Here is a 21,898-nt window from a genome sequence, read left to right on the forward strand (position 1 = left end):
ATGACTTGGAAACATGTCGCCGTACCTTCACTGTTTTTGGTTCAATATGCTGTAACGTCCTCCATCACAGCACTGTGGGTATACCTACAACTCACGGAATGCAGCGGTTCAAGAAGGCAGCTCATCACCACCTCCTGACGGGCAGCTAGGACACCAACATCCTGGAAATTGATTTTTAAAAGGTATGTAGAAAATATATTGTGTACAGTTTTACACCATTTGCGGAGTGGACCTGGGCGAAGTGGTGGGATTGTTGGTTGCGTTGGTAGGTTTTGCACAGTCCTTGCCGAGATTGAGGAAAGCCCTTCCGTTATAGCCATTTAGTTTCGGGTGTCTTTTTGAAATTAATCATTTCGCTTGTTTATTTTGGGGTAATTGATTTTAAGAATCTATTTTCTTATTCTACAGATAGCTTAGGTAGAATCATTTTAATCCTGAGGACTGGCAACCTTCTGAGCCTCTCTTCGGGTGTTTTTCTTCCCTCCCTTTGTGTGTGTCTCTTTCTTCATGGGTAGATACAACATGTGAGAGGGATATTTGGCTGCCATCCTATTGCTGGCTATTTTCTTTTCCTCCGTGTTGAGGACGTTGCTTCTCTGGGAGACCCTATGGATTGAATCGTAATCGAAATCTGTCTCTGCTGGTCCTCTCTGTACATTTGTCTGGAGCGTATGTGTTTCTGCCTCGTGCCTGGTTTGCGGTTTAGTTGTATTGTGCGGCATGCATGCAAACCCCCACAGGAATGGGGTTTTCGTGCACTTTCTTTTGTTTTTATGGGCAGGAATCCCCTTTGGCTTCCACATTGCTACACATCTGTCTGGATTCTGAAGGCAGGTGGCTTCGATGGGTCTGTTGTGCCTTTGGCGCTGCTGGGGTCGATATTGGTGCGCATCAGCCCATGATGCTGGAGACTAATAAAAATGTGTCAAGCTGATTGTTCGACTGTCGTTGTGGAAGGGAGTGGACCGTTTTGTCATGCTTTTATGAGTTTGTCCCGTCTCGAATTGGGCTCTGCGAGTAATTAATCCTGTTAAATGTTTATATGAAGCTTATTTCCATGTCATTCCTCTGTTCCATTATTTTTTCATGTATATTAAACCATTTTGCCCTTCTTTTTCCTCATGCAGGCGCATTATTTAAAAATGTTATCATGTGAGTCATGTAATGTTAAATCTAAAAAATATATCTTTAAAATAATACACCTCGAATTGAACCCGAGTCTCAATAATGGTGACACTGAAGCTCTCATCAAGTCTTGGAAAACACATCGAAATCAGTAACGTGCCATCGTGCATGTGAATTCCGATCCTCAACAATGTGGTTGATTCGTACATGGGCTCAGCAACAACTCGTTTCACGGACAATTGTGGGCACAAAATGGTGGGATTTCCAGTGCCCGTCAGGTCCTATGAAATAACAGGAAACAGAAAAGGATACAGACATTACACTTGAACTGAACTGATTTATTATCTGTTCTGTACATGAATACTGTGCAGTCCTCTTACAATGGTACTATATCCCACCAAGATTGGGGTTCCCTGAAGCGAGTAACAATCAAGCAGACGGTGCTCCCTCCCCACCCCGTCAACCGCCGCGCGAACAACTCCACCCACCAGCCCGGGTCAATGCTGCCGAGCCTCTTGAATGTTGATCTGCATTCTTCGCGGCAATTGGCAGGACATCCTGTCATGTGTATCTCTACATTAAAGAAATGTGTGTTCATCAAATACCTACAGTGAAGTCAGTGTATGGGTGGAGCCGAGCCCTGCTCTGTCTTCTATTTTCGATTTGAGCTGGGTTGAGCCGGTTTGAGCTGGAAACAATTTTGTAGCTTTGTGTGTTTTTTTAAGTTTTGGCTCGGAGTTGGAGTGCTGCAGTGAATGCAAGCACATGTGTATCAATCTGCCTCTGCAATCTAAAAACATTTTTCTTCTCATTTGATGATTTCAACGTATTACCTGTTTGTGTACAGAATGCAAACTTGCTGTCTGTATTAAAAAGAGTTTGACTTAATGCATGCTATTGGGAAGGTTGTTGGGGGTTACCTACAGAATATTATCTTTGGAGAAAGTGTCAGTGTTACTGTTTGATAAGATGTTAATGTGGGTGTTTATAAAGTGGTAACTGGATTTCTAAAAATAAACATTGTTTTTGTTTAAACTTTCCGAAGGTCTCTTTTGCATCACACTTGGAAAGTGGAACTAGTGCTCCCCACAATCAAAATGTATTAAAATCGTGGGTCACGTTAACTCCATGATATACTTGGTAGTTTTCTAAACCCTGGCCCATAATAAACTGGGGGCTCGAGGGGGATAAAAGTCTATCAATTGGGTTGGCGTTGTGAACATGAAGACAGTGAGTCGTGAGCATATTTGGGTCCATCCTTTCAGCTGTGGTATTCTAGTTTAAGTAGGGAGTGTGTTGTGGACAATGGTTCTTTCAGTGGCTTAGACATTTTTGGGGGTAGCGATGGTCAAACGCACTACCTTATGACAGAGACTAAAAAAGACTGTTTGATTTGGCAAATGCATTGCATTTAACTTACCTGACAAGTTATGAAAAGAAGAGGTCATTGTGGCGGTGGGTAATCATTTAAAATTGCCTGAGATACAGTCAGATTCCTTGGAAATGGAAAAAATTCAGTTACAAATTAAAACCAGGAACATGAGAAAAAATTAAAGCAGCTTGAATACAAAAGAGATAGAGCGGAAAAAGAAAAATAGTAAAAGAAAGGAAGACAGAAAGTATAGCCCGAACAGAATAAAAAGGAGGTAAAAGGGAGTCAGTGATCAGGGAAAAAGGATGAGAGAGAGAAAGGAAGGGAGAGGAAAACGAAAGCGAGAAAGAGAGGACAGGGAAAGAGAGAGAGTTTGAACTTCGGAAAATGGCCTTAAACATGACAGTCAGTTAAAATTGGCGGATGTAAAGGGAAACGTAGTTTGAGGACAGTGATGAGGCTAAAGAGAAAGAGCGTCAAAGTCGAAGGCTTGGTGGGGATCTATTTAAATATGTCCCGGCATTGCCAAGGTTTGATGAGAAGGTGGTGGAAGCCTTTTACATTTCATTTGCAAAGGTATCTAAACTAATGAAATGGCCACAGGAGATGTGGGTATTACTGATTCGAACAAAGTGGAGGTGAAAAAAATCCAACTTAGGTACATTTGAACTAAACCTACAGACAAAGGTTTAGAAATGTAAGGAAATAATCTGGTCAAACATACATGGAGTTTCAAAGGATCAACAGAGTAATTTTGATAGGTGGATAAGGGCATTGAAAATAGACCAGGCGTATGTAGCTCTCAGAGAAATTATACTTTAGGAGCTGTTTAAAAATTCAATTTCTGATGTAGTGAGAACTCATGTGGAAGAGCAGAGGGTTAAAACTGCGAGGGTAGCAGCAGAAATGGCAGATGATTATGAATTAGTTCATAGGTCAAAGTTTGGTTTCCGACATCAGTTTCAGCCTGTGAGGGATCGAAACTGGGGAAAAGGTAAGTTGTTGAAGAACAGCACTGGGAAGCTCAAATGGTAAAAAAAAGAAAGGTGAGCCAGTGGGTTTGGTAAAGTGGAAAAGGAAAGCCCAAGTGTAGAGAAGGAGGTGCAAAAGATTATACAGCCTCATCAAAAGCTGATTGACAATGCGGTGCCAGATCTCTTCAAAGAATTTACTTGTGTGGGGAAAGTGTACACATGTGCAGCAGGAGGAGCAGGTAAAGAAGTCAGAATTTTACGAGATGCGGGAGTTGTGTAGTTTGGGATCAATCTCTGACGGTAAGACATGAGGAGTTGTGTAGTTTGGGATGAATATTGCCAGAAAAGGTGGTAATATGTGGAATTCAGGGTTGAAGAGTAGCGTTCCATTATATAAGGTAAATTTCGAAAGTCCAAGTGTTGTGGAGGATTTACTTAAATTCTATACTAGATGTGTGCTACAGAAGTACAATCGGATCAAGGAGCACATTTTGCCTCAAAGTTATTCAAAGAAGTTATGGATAGCTTCGGAATAAAACAATTTACGTCAACTGCGTACCATCCAGAATACCAAGTGTTGACTTGGTATTAGGAGAAATAGAGAAATTATCTTGTCCAGGAATACGGTTTATCTTGGGTAATGATATAGCTGGATCACAGGTGGGAGAGATGCCTACTCTGGTTGATAAGTCAGTGGAAACTCAAACAAATGAAATGTTGAAGGACGAATAACCTGGGATTTTTCCGAATTGTGTCGGAATAAAGGGTCATACTCACAGGTTAAGACAAGAGGAGAAATCCGAGAGCAAAGATAAAGTTAAACTGCAATTATCAGTAACCATTTTTGATCGGATGGTTGCGAAAGAACAGGTGGAGGATGAGGCGGATATTTTTAGTTCAGGAAAATTGGTGGGGTTACAACAGAAAGATGTAGAAATGAAACGGATGTATCAGAAAGCAAACTCAGAAGAGGAATCTAAGCGTATACCAGAATGTTATTACCGCAAACGTAATGTCTTGATCAAAAATGGACACCTTTACATATGTAGGCGGATAAAAAGTGGGCAGAAATTCATCAAGTGGTATTGCCGGTAGGGTACAGAAAGAAAGTGTGTGAGTAGCGCATGAGGTACCAGTAGGAGGTCATTTGGGAGTATGGAAAACTCAAGATAAAATGCAAAAATATTTTTATTGGCATGGACTACATACAGATGTAGTAAAATTGTGTTGATCATGTCACACATGTCAAGCGATAGGGAAACCTGAAGCAATGATAAAACCAACCCCCTTAATACCCATTCCAGCATTTGAGGAACCTTTTACAACGGTCCTAATTGTTTGCGTAGGACCGCTTCCCAAAACGAAAAGTGGGATTGCCTTTCCAGTACGCAATATTACAGCTAAAAAGATTGTGGAGGAATTACTTAAATTCTATACTAGATGTGTGCTACAGAAGTAAAATCGGATCAAGGATCACATTTTACCTCAAAGTTATTCAAAGAAGTTATGGCTAGCTTCGGAATAAAACAATTTACGTCAACTGCGTACCATCCAGAATTGCAGGGCGCTTTGGAAAGGTGGCATCAGACATTAAAGACAATGTTGACGGCTTATTGTCAAGGTTATCCAGAGTTGGCATAAACAAATTCCATTTGTACTGTTTTCAATTAGGGACGCGGCTAATGAGTCAAGCAAATTCAATCCTTTTGAACTAATTTTTGATCATGAAGTAAGAGGACCACTTCAATTGATTCAGGATGAATTGGTGTGTGCGACATCGGAACTGCCATTATAGGGTTACGTGTCAAAATTTAGGGACCGATGAAATCGAGCAGGTGAATTGGCGAGAGAGCATTTCAAAGTTGCACAACATATGATGAAACGGGTGGTGGACAAGAAATCCAAAGTTCGTAGTTTTGCCAGTGGAGATAAAGTTTTAATATTGTCACCAGGGGTACGTGAATTTTTAAAAGCAAGTTTTCGTGGACCTTATCAGATTGAAACGAAATTAAGTGAGGCGAATTATGTGGTAAGGGCGCCAGATAGAAGGAAACCTCATCGAGGGTGTCATGTGAATATGCTTAAAAGGTACATTTCAAGGGAAGGAGAGCAAAAGGAGGAGCTTGAATGATTTTAACTCAAAATTACGGACCAAATCGAGATGACTTCGAATTTGATGTACCACAAATTAAATTGAAAAAACGAGGATGTTCTAAAAAATTGGCATGAATTGAGGTTCCGGTTGCAGCAATGCAGTGCTAAGCCGCACGTTTCGGCAGCTCCCGTTCTAACGGACTTTTGGGCTCTTTTCGGGAGCCCCAACGGAATTTTTCTCAGACCAAACCCAGTGTGGGGTGACAAAGGAAGGTGTCCCCCCCCCCCCCGCCCCCCCGGGGGTGTATGGAAAGGACCAGTGGCAGTGGCCAGATTGCGAAGGATCCTCTGGAGCAGCGGCAGAGAAGAGAAGGAAGAAGCAAGATGGCGGCGGATGGAGCCCAGACGACATGGGCCCGGACCAGCAGGAATTCCTCCGACGGTGTGTGGAGGAACTAAATAAGGAGGTGCTGGCGCCGATGTTATTGGCAATCGATGGGCTAAAAGAAACACAAAAGGCCCAGGCGATAGAGCTCCGTGGGGTGAAGGCAAAGGCAGCCGAAAACGAGGATGAGATACAGGGCCTTGTGGTAAAAATGGAGACGCATGGGGCGCTACATAAGAGGTGTATCGAAAGGCTCGAAGTCCTGGAGAACAGCTCGAGGAGGAAGAACCACAGGATTCGAGGTCTCCCCGAAGGAATGGCGTGAGCTGACGTTGGGGCTGATGTGAGCACGATGCTTCATACGCTAATGGGAGCTGAGGCCCCCTCGGGCCCCCTGGAGGTGGAAGGGGCACACCGGGTCCTTGTGAGAAGACCAAAGGCTGGAGAACTACCAAGGGCGATAGTGGTGAGATTTCACCGCTTCACGGACAGAGAGGCTGTCTTGAGCTGGGCCAAGAAGGTACGGAGTAGCAGGTGGGAGAATGCGGTGAAACGAGCCTTCACCCCACGGAGCTCTATTGCCTGGGCCTTTAGTGTTTCTTTAAGCCCATCGATTGCCAATAACATCGGCGCCAGCACCTCCTTATTTAGTTCCTCCACACACCGTCGGAGGAATTCCTGCTGGTCCGGGTCCATGTCGTCTGGGCTCCATCCGCCGCCATCTTGCTTCTTCCTTCTCCTCTCTGCCGCTGCTCCAGGACTGGAGGGCGGAGGTGGCGCGGAGGTGGCGAGAAGGAGGTCGAGCTTTAATCGGGCCAAGGCGGTGCTTCACAGGATGAAAATAAAATTTGGGATGCTGCAGCCGGCGCGATTGTGGGTCACGCACCACGGCAAGCACTACTACTTCGAAACGGCGGTTGAGGCATGGACCTTCATCCAAGAAGAGAAACTGGACTACAACTGAGGGACTGATGTTGGGGGGGGGGGGGGGGGGGGAGACAACGAGGTTGATGTACAGAAGTGTAAATTGGGGAATGGGAGGTTCATAGTATCGAGACGATAGACGGGGATTTTTTCTCCTCTTGATGGGGGGGACACGGAGAAATGTGGGTGCCGGTGGAAAAAGGGACTGAGGGGGGTGTGAGGAATGGGGGAGCTGTGCCATAGGTGGCGGGGCCGATCCAGGAAAGCGCGGGTTTTTTCCCATGCTGTGGAGATGATGGTGGGAAGATAGGCGCAGGAAGGAAGAGAGTTCCACGCACAGGGGGTGGGGTCAAAGAGAGAAAGGGGGAAGCCGGGGTCAGTTAGAGTTTGCTGACTTTCGGAAGCATCATGGGGGGAGTAACCATGCTAGATGGAGATCTAGCGGGGTAGGGGGGGATCAACTGGGTTGCTGCTGAGAGCGAGGAGCAGCTGGCAAGAGAAGAGGTTGTCGGGACGGGAACGCACCGCCGGGGGGACGGGTGGGTGTGAGGGACACGGACGGGGGGCTAGCCTAGAACAGGGGATGGCTAGTTGGCGGGGGGGGGGGGGGGGGGTGGCCCCCCCAATCCGGCTGATCACGTGGAATGTGAGAGGCCTGAATGGGCCGATTAAGAGGGCCCGAGTGTTCACGCACTTAAAAAGGCTAAAGGCAGATGTAGTCATGCTTCAGGAGACGCATTTGAAGGTGGTGGATCAGGTTAGGTTAAGGAAATGATGGGTGGGACAGGTGTTCCACTCAGGGTTGGACGCGAATAATAGGGGGGGGGGGGGCTGATATTGGTGGGGAAACGGGTGTCGTTCGAGGCCAGGAATATAGTGGTGGATAACGGGGGCAGATACGTGATGGTGAATGGTAGATTGCAGGGAAAGGAAGTCGTGCTGGTCAATGTATATGCCCCGACCTGGGATGATGCGGGATTTATGAAGCGGAAGCTGGGATGTGTCCCGGACCTGGAGGTGGGAAGCCTGGTAATGGGGTGGGGATTTCAATACAGTGCTGGATCCAGGGCTAGACCGGTCTAGATCCAGGACCGGAAGAAGGCCAGCAGCGGTCAAGGTGCTTAGGGGGTTCATGGAGCAAATGGGGGGGAGTGGATCCGTGGAGATTTGCTAGGCCGTTGGCCAAAGAGTTCTCCTTTTTCTCCCATGTCCACAAGGTATACTCCCGAATAGATTTCATTGCTTTGAGCAGGGCACTGATCTCGAAGGTGGCAGGAACGGAGTACTCGCCCATAGCCGTTTGAGACCATGCCGCGCACTGGGTGGATCTGGAATTAGGAGAGGAGAGGGAGCAGCGCCTACTCTGGCGACTGGATGTGGGACTATTTGCGGATGAGGGGGTCTATGGAAGGGTGCGGGGATGTATTGAGAGGTACCTGGAGGCCAATGATGATGGGCTGGTCCAGATGTGGGTAGTATTGGAAGCGCTGAAGGCGGTGGTTAGGGGCGAGTTGATCTCCATTAGGGCTTACAAGGAGAAACAAGAGGGCAAAGAAAGGGAGAGATTAGTGGGGGAGATTTTGAGGGTGGATAAAAGATATGCGGAGGCCCCGGACGAAGGACTATATAGAGAGAGGCGAAGACTTCAGACGGAGTTTGACCTGCTGACCACAGGAAAGGCAGAGGCACAGTGGAGGAAGGCACAGGGGATGAGATACGAATATGGGGAAAAGGCGAGCTGGCTGCTGGCCCACCAACTTCGCAAGAGTATAGCGGCAAGGGAAATTGGGGGAGTTAGGGATGAAACGGGAACTATGGAGCAGAGAGCAGGAAAGATAAATGTGGTGTTTAGGACCTTTTATGAGAGGCTATATAGGTCCCAACCCCCGGAGGGAAAAGAGGGAATGCAACAGTTTCTGGACCAATTAAGGTTCCCGAGGAGGAGGAGAAGGAGGAGGCAGTTCTGGGGGCGCCAATTGAGGTGGATGAGGTGACTAAAGGGCTGTGGAACATGCAGGCAGGGAAGGCCCCGGGACCAGACGGGTTCCCGGTGGAATTTTACAGGAATTATGCGGACTTGTTGGCCCAGCTGCTGGCAAGAAACTTTAACGAGGCCAGAGAAGGGGGGACTCTACCCCCGACAATGTCGGAGGCGACGATATCACTAATCCTGAAGCGGGATAAAGATCCGCTGCAATGCGGGTGACATAGGCCTATCTCACTCCTGAATGTAGACGCCAAGCTGCTGGCAAAAGTGGTGGCGACGTGGATCGAGGATTGTGTCCCGGGGTGGTGCATGAAGACTAGACAGGGTTTGTAAAGGGGAGACAACTGAATGTCAACATGTGACGGCTGTTGGGGGTGATAATGATGCTCCCAGCAGAGGGGGAGGCAGAGATAGTGGTCATGATGGATGCAGAGAAGGCATTCGATAGGGTTGAGTGGGAGTATCTATGGGAGGCGCTGAGAAGCGTTAGGTTAGGGGAGGGGTTTGTCAGTTGGGTCAGACTCCTATATGGGGACCCTGTGGCAAGTGTAGTCACGAACCGGCAAAGTTCGGAGTATTTTCGGTTACATAGGGGAACAAGGCAGGGGTGCCCCCTGTCCACATTACTATTCACGTTGGCAATTGAACCACTGGCCATTGCGTTGAGAGACTCTAAGAAATGGAGGGGGGTGGTTAGAGGGGGCGAGAAACATCGAGTGTCACTCTACGCAGAGGACCTACTGCTTTATGTGGCGGATCCTGTAGAGGGGATGAAAGAGGTTATGCAGATATTGAGGGAGTTTGGAGATTTTTCGGGATACAGGCTAAATATGGGGAAGAGTGAGCTTTTCGTAATACACCCTGGGGACCAGGGAAGAGGAATAGATGCCCTGTCGTTAAGGAGAGTGGAAAGGAGCTTCCGACATTTGGGGATTCAGGTAGCTAGGAGCTGGGGAACTCTACACAAACTCAATCTGACGCGGCTGGTGGAGCAGATGGAGGAGGATTTCAAGAGGTGGGATATACTGCCACTCTCACTGGAGGGCAGAGTGCAGGCGGTAAAAATGATGGCTCTCCCAAGGTTTCTTTTCGTGTTTCAATGTCTCCCCATTCTGATCACGAAGGCCTTTTTCAAGAAAATAGACAGGAGCGTTATGAGTTTTGTGTGGGCAGGGAAGACCCCGAGGGTAAGGAGCGGGTTCCTGCAGCGTAGCAGGGACAGATGGGGGACTGGCGTTGCCGAACCTGGACGACTACTACTGGGCCGCCAATGTGGCGATGGTTTGTCAGTGGATGAGGGAGGGAGAGGGATCAGCGTGGAAGAGGCTGGAGATGGCGTCCTGTAAGGAAACAAGCCTAAAGGCGCTGGTGACGGCGCCGCTGCCTCTCTCTCCGAAAAGGTATACCAGAAACCCAGTGGTGGTGGTAACCTTAAGGATCTGGGGGCAGTGGTGGCGACACAGGGGGGTGATGGGTGCCTCGGTGTGGTCCCCGATTCGGAACAACCATAAGTTGGTCCCAGGAAGGATGGACGGAGGGTTCCAGAGCTGGCATCGGGCAGGAATTAGGAGATTGAGAGATATGTTTATTGAAGGAACGTTCGCGAGCCTGGGAGCGCTGGAGGAAAAGTATGAGCTGCCCCCGGGGAATAATTTTAGATACATGCAAGTGAGGGCATTTACGAGGCAACAGGTGAGGGAATTTCCGCTGCTCCCGACACAGGGGATCCAAGATAGAGTGATTTCCGGGGTATGGGTCGGGGAGGGCAAAGTGTCCGAAATATATCAGGAGATGAGAGACGAGGGGGAGGCGCTGGTAGAAGAGCTGAAGGGAAAATGGGAAGAAGAGCTGGGGGAGGAGATTGAGGAGGGGCTGTGGGCTGATGCCCTAAGTAGGGTAAATTCCTCGTCCTCGTGTGCCAGGCTTAGGTTGATACAATTTAAGGTTCTACACAGAGCACATACGATGGGAGCAAGACTGAGCAGGTTCTTCGGAGTGGAGGACAGGTGCGGGAGGTGCTTGGGAAGCCCGGCGAACCACACACACATGTTCTGGTCGTGTCCCGCACTGGATGAGTACTGGAGGGGAGTGGCAAAGGTGATCTCAAAGGTGGTGAAGGTCCGGGTGAAGCCAGGCTGGGGGTTAGCTATATTTGGGGTAGCGGAAGAGCCGGGAGTGCAGGAGGCGAAAGAGGCCGATATTCTGGACTTCTGCTAGAAACTAGTTCCTCTGAACTGTTGTCTGGGGACAAACTTGTTTCATTAACGACCAGGGAGCGTTAAAGCAGTGGTGACGTGGGGCCGTGAACACTGTCGAGTTTACGAACAGCACTTAACGTTAACACTAACAAACAAACATACAACAAAAATGGTGCAGGTTCCATCAGAAAGGACACAGTATCTCTCCATCGGTTCCTTTTTTCTCCATCATCTGGACACCTCACTGCCCAATAGCGAACAGCATCGCAAAGGGATTTGTTTGGCGGGAGTCTGACTTTAACTCATCATTTACTCCCAGCTGCCAAACTCCTGTCTGTAGTAACCGTGCTAAAGCTGCTTGGGGCGATTTGGGGTCCATCTCATCAGTCCGGATGTGCCTGAACGAATTGTCTCGGTGTCAGAATCGTGTGTCGAGGTTGGAGCTGCTAGCTTTCAGTCCGTAATCGTCGGGCGGTGGGTCTGGGCCAGGGGCTTTGATATATGTAATCTGAAAGGAGTCAGTGGAATCATGCTCGGAATCGCTGAGCGTGGGGCCTGGCACAGGGGTATAGTCATAACGTGGTGTGCTGTGATTAGCGTCATCATGAACGATATCACTGTCGCTGCTGGTTGAAGGAAGGGAGAGATGGAGTCGTGCCTCTGGGGGTGGAGTTGAAGTCGTGTCTGATGACGGGCTGGACTGGTTGGGGGAGGGTAGGAATACGTCATCTGTGGCGGGGCGTGATCGTCTGCTGCTGCGAGCAGGATTGGTGTGTGTGGTTATTCTGCGAGCCATAAGGCTTGAGCTGGTTTATATGACACCACGCAGACGTACCATTGCAGACGTACTGAGGGGCTGACTTTGTCCGAAATGGAGTATGGTCCGGAAAATTTGGGGGAAAGGAATGAACTGGGGTTTCTAGGGAAAGCATGACTTGTTGCCCGACTGTAAACTCAGTGGCGTGTACTGTTTTGTCGAAACAAGCCTTGGTCTGTTCTTCCTGGCCCCAAGTCTCACAGCTGCTGCGAGTTGAGCAACCTTTATGCTCGCTAACAATTGCTGAATCGCATTTTCATGCATGAGGGCTCTAACTGCGGGCCTGGTCAAATCCAGCCCTAATAAATACTCTGTCCTTTTCATGCGGCGTCCGGTCGTGAGGGTGTGGGGGTATATCCTGTGGACGTGGATACCTTGTTTCTTATAAACATTAAAGCAAATAGGAGAACAGCATCCCAGGTGCTGTTATTCTGGTGAACCATTTTCCTGAGGGTGGCTTTTAATGTCCTATTCATTCTCTCTATAGTAGCACTCGACTGGAGGTGGTATGCAATATGTAACTTTTGTCGAATGCCGAAAATCGTGAGGACGTTTTTCGTTACATGTCCTATGAAATGGGAGCCTTGTTCGGATTCTATATTGCGGGGAAGTCCCCATCTTGTAAAGATGTGGTGTGGTAATATTTTAGCCATTGTCTTGGCCATATTAGTTCGCGATGGAAAAGCTTCCATCCATTTTGTGAAGGTGTCTATGACCACCAACACATACTTATAACCATTTCTGCAAGGGGGTAGGGTCCTATTTAATCTATCTGGAGATTTGTCCAAGGTCCATTAATGGACAAGTTGAGCCTTTTTGGCATATCTGTCCGGATTATTCTGGGCACAGATTAAGCAATTCTCCATGTAGTGCGATACATCGGTTTTTAAATAAGGCCACCAGCAGAGCGGACTGAGGTGGGTTCAATTCCGTGGTGTCCATGATTGTCATGGAACTGACGAATGATCTGGTTCCTGTCCTGGCTGGGATAAATTCCATCCTTTAAAACCATACCATCGTGTGTGGTGGTTGTGTTTCTGTATTCATCATACGGGGCTGGGTGGGTACCCTTTAAACTTCTCTGAGTTTCTCGTCCTCTTTCTGTGCCTTCGCTAAATCCTGAATATTGGTCTGAGACCTGAACTGCGTGTACCAGGGTGTTTTCGGGGGGAGGGGGTTCCAAAAATAACCATGCCTGGAGCCTGCCTGCGCCAGGGCGTCTGATTTAACGTTACCAGGGAGGGGAAGAGCGGTGATGACTGCGAACCTTAATTATTCCGTATTTTCTATCCTTCGCTGTCTCTAAGATATGGTGGAGTAATGGGGCTGAGGGTAGGGGTTTACCGTCCGCGGAAACAAATCCTCTCGTTTCCCACAGGGGGAGGAATTCCGTCAAACTATTACATATATACAAGCTGTCTGAATGGATGTCTGCTGGGGGAGGGAACATTTCGGGGCGGTCTACAATATAAGCGATTGCTGCCAGCTCTGCTGCCTGCGAGCCCAAGTGTCCTGGCAAGTTTAATTCAATCTCCTCTAGGACGCGTCCGCAACCGGAAAATTCCGCAGCCGGAAATTCTCTTCACATTGAACACTGTGGAGGAGCCATCCACATAAATCTTCAGGGGTGCCCACGTGTCTGTGGGCTGGGGTTCTCTGGTATGTACTACCTGTTTTCCTGGGAGGTGTTTTGGTCATAAATGAGCCTGAAGCAGTAGAGGCTCCTTCATTAAATGTTTTTAAGATAAAGATAGATAGTTTTTTGAAGAATAAAGGGATTAAGGGTTATGGTGTTCGGGCCGGAAAGTGGAGCTGAGTCCACAAAAGATCAGCCATGATCTCATTGAATGGCGGAGCAGGCTCGAGGGGCCAGATGGCCTACTCCTGCTCCTAGTTTTTATGTTCTTATGTTCTTATGTATTCTGTTTTGTGGTGATGATCTCACATTCATGAAGGGTGCCTGCATACTGTTAATTATTTGCAAGGAAGGCGTGTGTCTTGGTTTGTTTTACTGTGATGTACTGTCCCTGTAAAAGAAGGGTCCAATGGGCTGCGCGGACTTGGCTGACTGTGCCATCCTTAAGTCGTCTGTCTAACAATAGGTGTGTCGGGGTGTGTTCTGTGAAGATGGTCGTGGGGTTGAGTCCTGTAATGTAGGCAAAGTATTGTACATCCCAAAAAACTGCGAGCAGGTGCCTTTCACAGGCAGAAAATCCTTGCTCTACGGGGTCAAACACACATGACACGTATGCTATGGGGCGACATTTCTGGAGGAGTACGGCCGAAAGGGTCGAGTCGGTGCTTGCTACTTCGATAGCGTACGGGGAAAGTGGATCTGGGACCTGTAGTGCGGGGGCTGTGCTGGGTGCTCTTTTTAAAGCATCCACGGCATCTGTATGCTGTGGAAGCCATTCCCAATGTTCCTGCTTCTTGAGAAGTTCGGAAAGGGGCGCTGCTTTAGTGGCGAAATCGTCAATATGGTTTTGGCAGTTGCCAACCAATCCTAAAAATAACCGGAGGGCTGAGACATTGTGGGGAAGGGGCAATTTGACGATCGAATAAATTATTTTGTGCTCGATCTCGCGTTTATCATGAGTAAATGTTCCCAAGTAAATCACTTTCTCTTTCAAAATCTGGGCCTTCTTGGGGTTGATTTTACAACCAATTTCTTTTAGGACTGCTAGGAGTTCGGCGAGAAGCGAAATGTGTCATCCCTTTGTGTCTGTCTGTAGTAAGAATTCGTCCACGTACTGGACCAGAAAATCGGGGCGGGAAAATTTTGCCAGTCCATTTACCAGCTGTCGGTGGAAAATGGAGGGGGAGTTGTGGAAGCCTTGTGAAAGGCACTTCCACGTATACTGTTGTCCTTGGAATGTAAAGGCGAATTTGTACTGGCACGCTTTAGCCAATGGAATGGACCAAAAGCTGTTACTCATGTCCAAAATCGATTTTTTTTGACTTGAGTCCCTATTTGAGCATGGTCTCGGGACTCGTGGCTACGGTGGGGGCTGTTGCTGGGTTACTTTGCTCAGTTCCCGGTGATCAATGGTCAGTCGCCATGATCCATCCGGTTTCCTGACGGGCCAAATTGGTGCATTGTTTGTGGAGGCTACTGATCTGAGTACGCCTTGATCCAATAAACTCTATTATTTGGGAGATTTCTCCCTCTGCTTCCTGGTGAAATCCACACTGCTTCTGGGGTTTAGGGTCGGGACCTGCAATGTTCACAAAGCCAGCCAATTAGCCACAGTCGTGCTCGTGCTGTGCAAATGCTGCTTTATGTTCCTGCAGGTTTGCCCTAACCTGTTTGTCTGCACTCATGGCTCGATGGTCGAACCAGAAGTCTCCTACTGAGCTAATCATGTTTACATACTCTCCTACTGTGAGCGTGGCGGGGGCTCGTGCTGCTCTTGCCATTTTCCAAACACACTTGTTAACTGGGTCGAAGGAAACGTGATGGGAGCTCATGAAATCGATCCCAAGGATATTTTCTGCTGTCTGGGGCAAATCAACCAAAGCTATGGGGTGCTTAGTTGTGATGTTCCCTATTTGTATCGCTACAGGTGCTGTGATTTGTCCGTGTTGTAAATGGCCTGTAAAGCCGCTGAGTGTGATGGTGTCTGTTGTGGGCCACGTGTCTCGATGAAACATCATGGAGGAATTGAGTGTGGTGCGGGACCCTCCTGTGTATCATAGAAATTCTACGTGGTGTCCACGAACTTTGCCTGCCACTACCGGTCTATCGGACTTGTCCCAAAGGGTGTCGCAGACCCAAGTTGAGGAGCGCGAACACCGTCAGTCGGTGCCGTTCATGTCTGCATTCTCTGAACGGGCGCTAACGCTATGGATCGGCTTTGCCCTATTCCTGTTTAGGGTGCCTATCTGTTGGCTTCTCTGCTGCTTTTGGGGCGCTTGACACTCTCGTGCAAAGTGTCCTAACTGACCACAGGTGTAACAATCCTGAGCTTTGGGCTGGGGTGGGCTGTTCCTGTCCCTCATTTACCCATGCGGGGTTCGGGTGCGCTTTAACTGCGTTCATCTCTGCCTGCTCGTCATCGGGTGTTATAAATGCGGTTTTGCCTGCAATTGATTGCTCCCAAGCGCGGGACAATCTCTTCAAAACCCATTTTTCATTGTGGGCCTCATCTGAGGGGTCATAATTTGTGGAAGCTTTTCGTCCTGCGTCTGTGGCGTGGGAGACTAGAATTCGGGTCCATTTGGCCATATTATCCGGGGACAAATGGGCGAGGGCTAACTCTCCGAAAACTACTGTGAAGTGTAGCCACAAGCGTCCAGCAAACGCTGTGGGGTGATCTGTTTTCTTTTGCCTACACTTGTTTAGGCCTTCTCCGGGGTCTCCTCTGTTATAGCCGATCTCATCAAGGATCGCTGTGTGTATCTGTTGGAGTGTGCCACCTCCTACATTCTGTGGGTCGGGAAGGACTTCAACGACTGAAGGGTTGAGGCTTTAATCTGTGAGCTTCAATTGCTCCTTTTCGTCCAGGCCGTACATGGTAGCCTGCAGTTTGACTTCCGCGAAAAATTGGTGGGGGTCTGATGTGGGAAGGAACGGTGTAATTTTTCCACACGCCTCCCGTAATTGGGTCACGGTTAAGGGGTTGTGGAAAGGAAATCTGTTTTTCCTTCTGCTGTGGTCCTGCGGTGGTTTACAGGGTTCATGGGGTGTGTTCTAACTGTTCGGTTGGGGGTTGGGGCGCTTTCCTTTTCTGGGGTTTTTCCTGCTACATGTCCCATGTACGAATCTATAGGCAGTATCGTTCAATTCCTTCCAGCCGCGGCAGTTTTCCTGATCTAATTGTGGTCCGAATGTGCTTTGAAGCCCGTTTTGAATGGAAAGCAGAGATTGCAATTCTGTAATTTGCTTCCGGCACTTTGCGTGATCTACGGAGCTCAGCTTTTGTTCTGTCGTGGAAGTATGGAATTCTCGTAGGGCTGCTTTCAGATCATTTCACTGTTTCTGCAATTTCTCAACTTGTTGCTTGGTCTCTTGTCTTATCAAGAAGACACGTTGGGTGTCCTGGTAGACCTTATCATATTGCGTTTGGAAACTCCTCAAATGCGCGAGACAAGATTGGTGTGCCCCCTTGGCATCATTCACCTCTCTGTCCCTTACTGCTAACTGCTCTTTTAAACCTCGATTCTCCTTCTCTACCTCACTCACGTCTACCTCACTGGTTCTATCTCTCTCCTCTATCTCTCTTCGGAGCATCCGAGCGACCTCCTCTGTGCCTCACAATTGTGCCAAGCGAGACACGATAGCCATCGGCTTGCTAGTTTTCTGCAAGCTCTTCTTGTGGATCTCTGACAGGTTCGCCCACCAAGTATGTCCTATACTCCCGGGACCTGTTTCTTCGTTATCGCAGAATTCACTCCAAAGAGACCTTCCTTTCCCTTTGAGATATTTTCTGATCTCATCTTCCCAAACGGGACACTGTCCTGTTCTACTGGTCGCTGCGACCTCGAATTCCTGGGGGTTCATAATCATTGCCATTTTCTCTATCTAGGTTCACTACCGAATTTGGAACAGGGGCTGAAAAATTTGTGATGTAAACACGGGTACGGCTTACACTAATTTCCGGCCTATAAAACTCCCGACAGTTTTACGCTACATAGTCTCTCATGTTTTCCTTATATCCCTGTTAGTACGCATACATTAACATACTTCCGAATCTCAGAGGCTTGATCAGTACCGTTCTTACACTTGTGTTTTTTGTTTCCAATTGTATTCTCAATTCAAACTTGGGTTCTCTCGGAGTGGTTCGGTCACTTCTAAATCGAGTCCCGTCAGATGTCGCCAGTAAATGTTGCTAATTTGCTGTTGTCTCTTAATTTGGCGTTGTTTAATTAGGTTTGCTCAAGAGTCGCCAGGTATCTTTCGACACTGCCACAAGGTTCAAAATCGAATACTGATCAAAGACTCGATACACCAGTTAGTCAGTTCAAAATCAATGCCCATTTATTTACACACACAGTCAAATATACTCCTGCATAAACTCTGCAAAGTAAACTAACACTGCTGCTAAAATCCTATACTTAGCTTCGAGTGCCCACTCAGTCAGAGGAACAATGGCCGTGGCTCGGTTCTGATGCTGCTGGGTTGAGCTGTTTACAGGATAGCAACTAAGAGCGTCTATCTCGAAGCGTACGTTGACTCGGAACTTACTTGGTCTGGCGTAGCTGCTCGGCTGGTCTCTCTTCGCTGAGAGCCAAGGCCAAATAAGAAAGATTCTCTCTTGGGGAATACTTTTTATACCCGAAAGAGCTTTGCGCGCTTTTGTGCGGGCCTTGAACATGGCCTCAATTAGTTGGGCCTTTCCCAATCATTCTTATCGACCTTCCTCCAATATAGGGGTGGGTTCCCTGATTGCTGGGCGTGTCCTAGGTGGCCGTTGGTCTGCTTTGTTTTAGTCTCCTCTGGCGCCGGGGTGTCTGCCTTAACATTATTTATCTTAATGTTTCCCTTTTGTCCCCAGAGATGGCTCATTAGTATGTAGATGGCTTAGCAGTACCGGACCTGTCTCAAAGCCACTGCTCTAATCAACAGAGAGACCTTGCACCAGATTGCTTTTCAGTATTGTCCAATTTTACCCTCCATTCTTTGCAAGTGTCCATTTTGTACTCGGGACGTGGCCATCCCAGATGTCTACACCAGCAATCCGTCTGATACAATTATATATACTGATCATAATCCATTGACATTATTGGAGCGTTTCTGGAATAACAGTGCCAGACTGTTTCGATGGAGTTTATTGTTACAGCCATTTTATTTAGAAATAATACACGTGGCAGGACAAGAAAACGTAATACCGATGGGTTGTCACGAATGTGAAGAAGAATTGGAAGAAGAAGAACTAAAATGGACTATTTTATTACAATTTATTTGCGGTTTTGTTTTGCTTAAAAAAAGTTACTATATATATGCTTACTGTCAGTGTTTCTTAAACGAGAGTGAAAAGGAGAAAAATGAAACAATCTGGAAGTTTATGGTTTATTGTTTTTTCTTTGGGGGGGGGGGGGGTCATATGTATGTGTACCTTTAAAAAATGGGTGCTTATCAAAGAGCTACAGTGATATCAGTGTGGGTGGAACTGAATACTAATCTATCTTTTATTTTCGGTTTGAGCTGGAACACATTTTATAGCTCTGTATGTTGTTTTTAGTTTTGGCTGGACATTGGAGTGTTGCAATGAATCCAAACACGTATGTATCAATTTCTATCTGCAATCTAAAGAATGTGTCCAGCTCATTTGATGATTTCAACGAAGCGCCTGTTTCTGTAAGGAATGCAAACTTGCTGTCTGTATTAAAAATTGTTTTGACTTAATGGATGTTGTTGGCAAAGTTGTTGAGCGTTACCTACCGAATGGTATCTTTCGGGAAAGTATCACTTCTAGTATTTCATCAGATGTTAATGTGGATGTTTATAAAGTGGTAACTGGATTTATAAAATTGAACATTGCTTTTTATTTACAGATTCCTAAGGTCTCTGTTGCATCAGAGTTGGAAAGCGGACCTTGTGTTCCCCAACCCAACATCAATTCAAAATCGAGAATCAGGTTAACTCCATGATATACTTTGGAGTGTTATAAACCATGGCCCCTCCCTCCCCCACCCCATCAACCGCCCCACGCACCCGTCCCTCCCTCCTCCAGCCCGGCTAAATGCTGCCGAACCTATTGAATGTTGATCATCTGCATTCTTCGCGGCAATTGTCAGAACATTCCAACACACCACTAAGTTGCGCATGATAGATTGGTTTTGAGAAGTCAGTCTGTGATACACACACCACAAAATTCAGAGTCTTGGACATATTCTTGAAACTGCTGTATTTAGCATTTTAAATCTGTTTGAGTTGCTGTTCTCTATCATTTTCATCCGACCGCTCTTGTGCGCGTAAACTGCTTTTCACTTTCGCAAAGAAATAACCTGCGTTCAGTAGGGTACTGGATGCACCAGGCTTCATTTGCTTGATTTTGTGGATCAACGGTTGTATTGTCAGTAAGATCGAGCACACTGGGCCCATGTTCTATCGCATTTCCAAAAATAAGGGCCCACCTCATTGAATGCCGAGATGCTTGGAGGTTGTGGCTGGTGAGATTCTAAGCAACTGTTTTCAATGTCCGCGGTAGTTGAGAAATATGTCTCTTAATTGCAGCATCAGGGCCCCATCATTTACGACTGGGATTATGAGAATATTCTTCATTTGGACGACATCGAATCAGTGTAAGTTTATGTCCTAGAGATACGTTACTATATTGACGGCTTTTACTATGCGTTTTAATTAGTTGTGTAGAGGTTTTGCAGAAGTTCTGAGAAGTTCCAGAATGAAAAAAGTTATTCATGAAAACTAAGTAGGGAGAGGCTTAAATCGACGAATTACAAAGCGAACTGGCGCCAACAAATTTCACTTTAATGTTGGCAGGGAGAGATATAATGAAATAATAAACGAACGTTAAAGAGCACCATGATTCATGCAATCTATATAATTTGGAGTCTTGCAATGCTTTGATGACGAATGAGAGTGCAGGATGAAGCAAAAAAAACGAAGTTCATTAAAGCGAGAAAAAAAAGTCCAATGATGACAGGTAGAGCGGAGAAGCAAACAAATACATAAGACATGCAAAGACGAGAATTGGTTAAAAGCTAATATAGGCATCAATGTTTCCTGGGGAACGAAAATACCAGGAGACAAACATACACGAGAAGTTATTTTGGACTAATTATGTACCCACATGGAGTACGATGAGTGGAGGGAGTCGGCGTGGCTTATGTACACCATTTCCAAAAAATGCATCGGTGAGTTGCAATGAAGAGGACATCTGGAAAATTGAGGTTTGCAACAAGACCATTGGTGATTGAAACTTCATAGAAAGGTATGGGGTCAATAAAGAGCATACCCGCAGGGGTCACCAGCACAGATGGGGCAACGGAGGTACATGCTTAAACTACAGTATTGCCCGCAAAAAAACAAAAACAAATCGCCTAAACCCATGTAATACAATGGTGGTGACCAAACATAACAGGGTTGTAAATCCCACACCCTTGTTCTACAAGTGGAATGCGGATCAACATGGCATTACGGTAAATTCAAATCTATCTCTGAGAAGGGGGAATACAAGAAACATTGTTGACAAAAAATAGACACTAGCAGCACTTGGACAAATATCAATGGCTATCGGAGTGGAGTTAAACAATTAGTAATGCAAATAAGAATTGATGAACTGACATTAATTATTTGATAATTCGATAGGGAGGGCAATAGAGACCAATTTAAATCATGTTTACTGTCAGGGCTTACAAATGTTGTTCGACTTAAAAAATATCATTTTTTAGACATGGTAGTGAAGATAGATTTCACAGGATAAAGATCGGCAGGGTGAAGGAGATAAGCAAGATGATGAAAAGCGAAGAGTTGTCGTGAATTTAGACATTCTAGTTTGGACGAAAATGTACAAACGTCTTCAAACAGGTCCCTGGATAGGACAAGTTTCGAGACATTTTAGTGTTTCGATTGGAAGAATCGCAGGCGACACAATTCTTCGAAATATAATGCTAGGGGCAGTAGGAGTATTAATTAAGACACCCTGAGTTCCCCGCTCAAAACTCGTCTGGAAAATAAATGTATTTTGATTTTTGATTTCACCCTTTATAAGAAATTGCATTTTTTGCCCAACCCTTCTGCTCACAGTCTTCCGAACCTGTATTTATAATCCGACAGAAGTACTCGACGTAAAATATGAAGCCGGATTTATTTTACACACATGTCAAACTCGAGAAACGGATGTTGTAACGTCTGTCCCTTTGCACTCATAGAATGAAAAGAACAATCGTTTTAAAAAAGGCATAGAGGACATTAGCATGACAAAAACAGGAATATTTGGGCAGCACGGTAGCCTTGTGGATAGCACAATTGCTTCACAGCTCCAGGGTCCCAGGTTCGATTCCGGCTTGGGTCACTGTCTGTGCGGAGTCTGCATGTCCTCCCCGTGTGTGCGTGGGTT

The sequence above is a fragment of the Scyliorhinus torazame genome, chromosome 4 (genome assembly GCF_047496885.1).
Source record: "Scyliorhinus torazame isolate Kashiwa2021f chromosome 4, sScyTor2.1, whole genome shotgun sequence".
Classification (NCBI taxonomy): domain Eukaryota; kingdom Metazoa; phylum Chordata; class Chondrichthyes; order Carcharhiniformes; family Scyliorhinidae; genus Scyliorhinus; species Scyliorhinus torazame.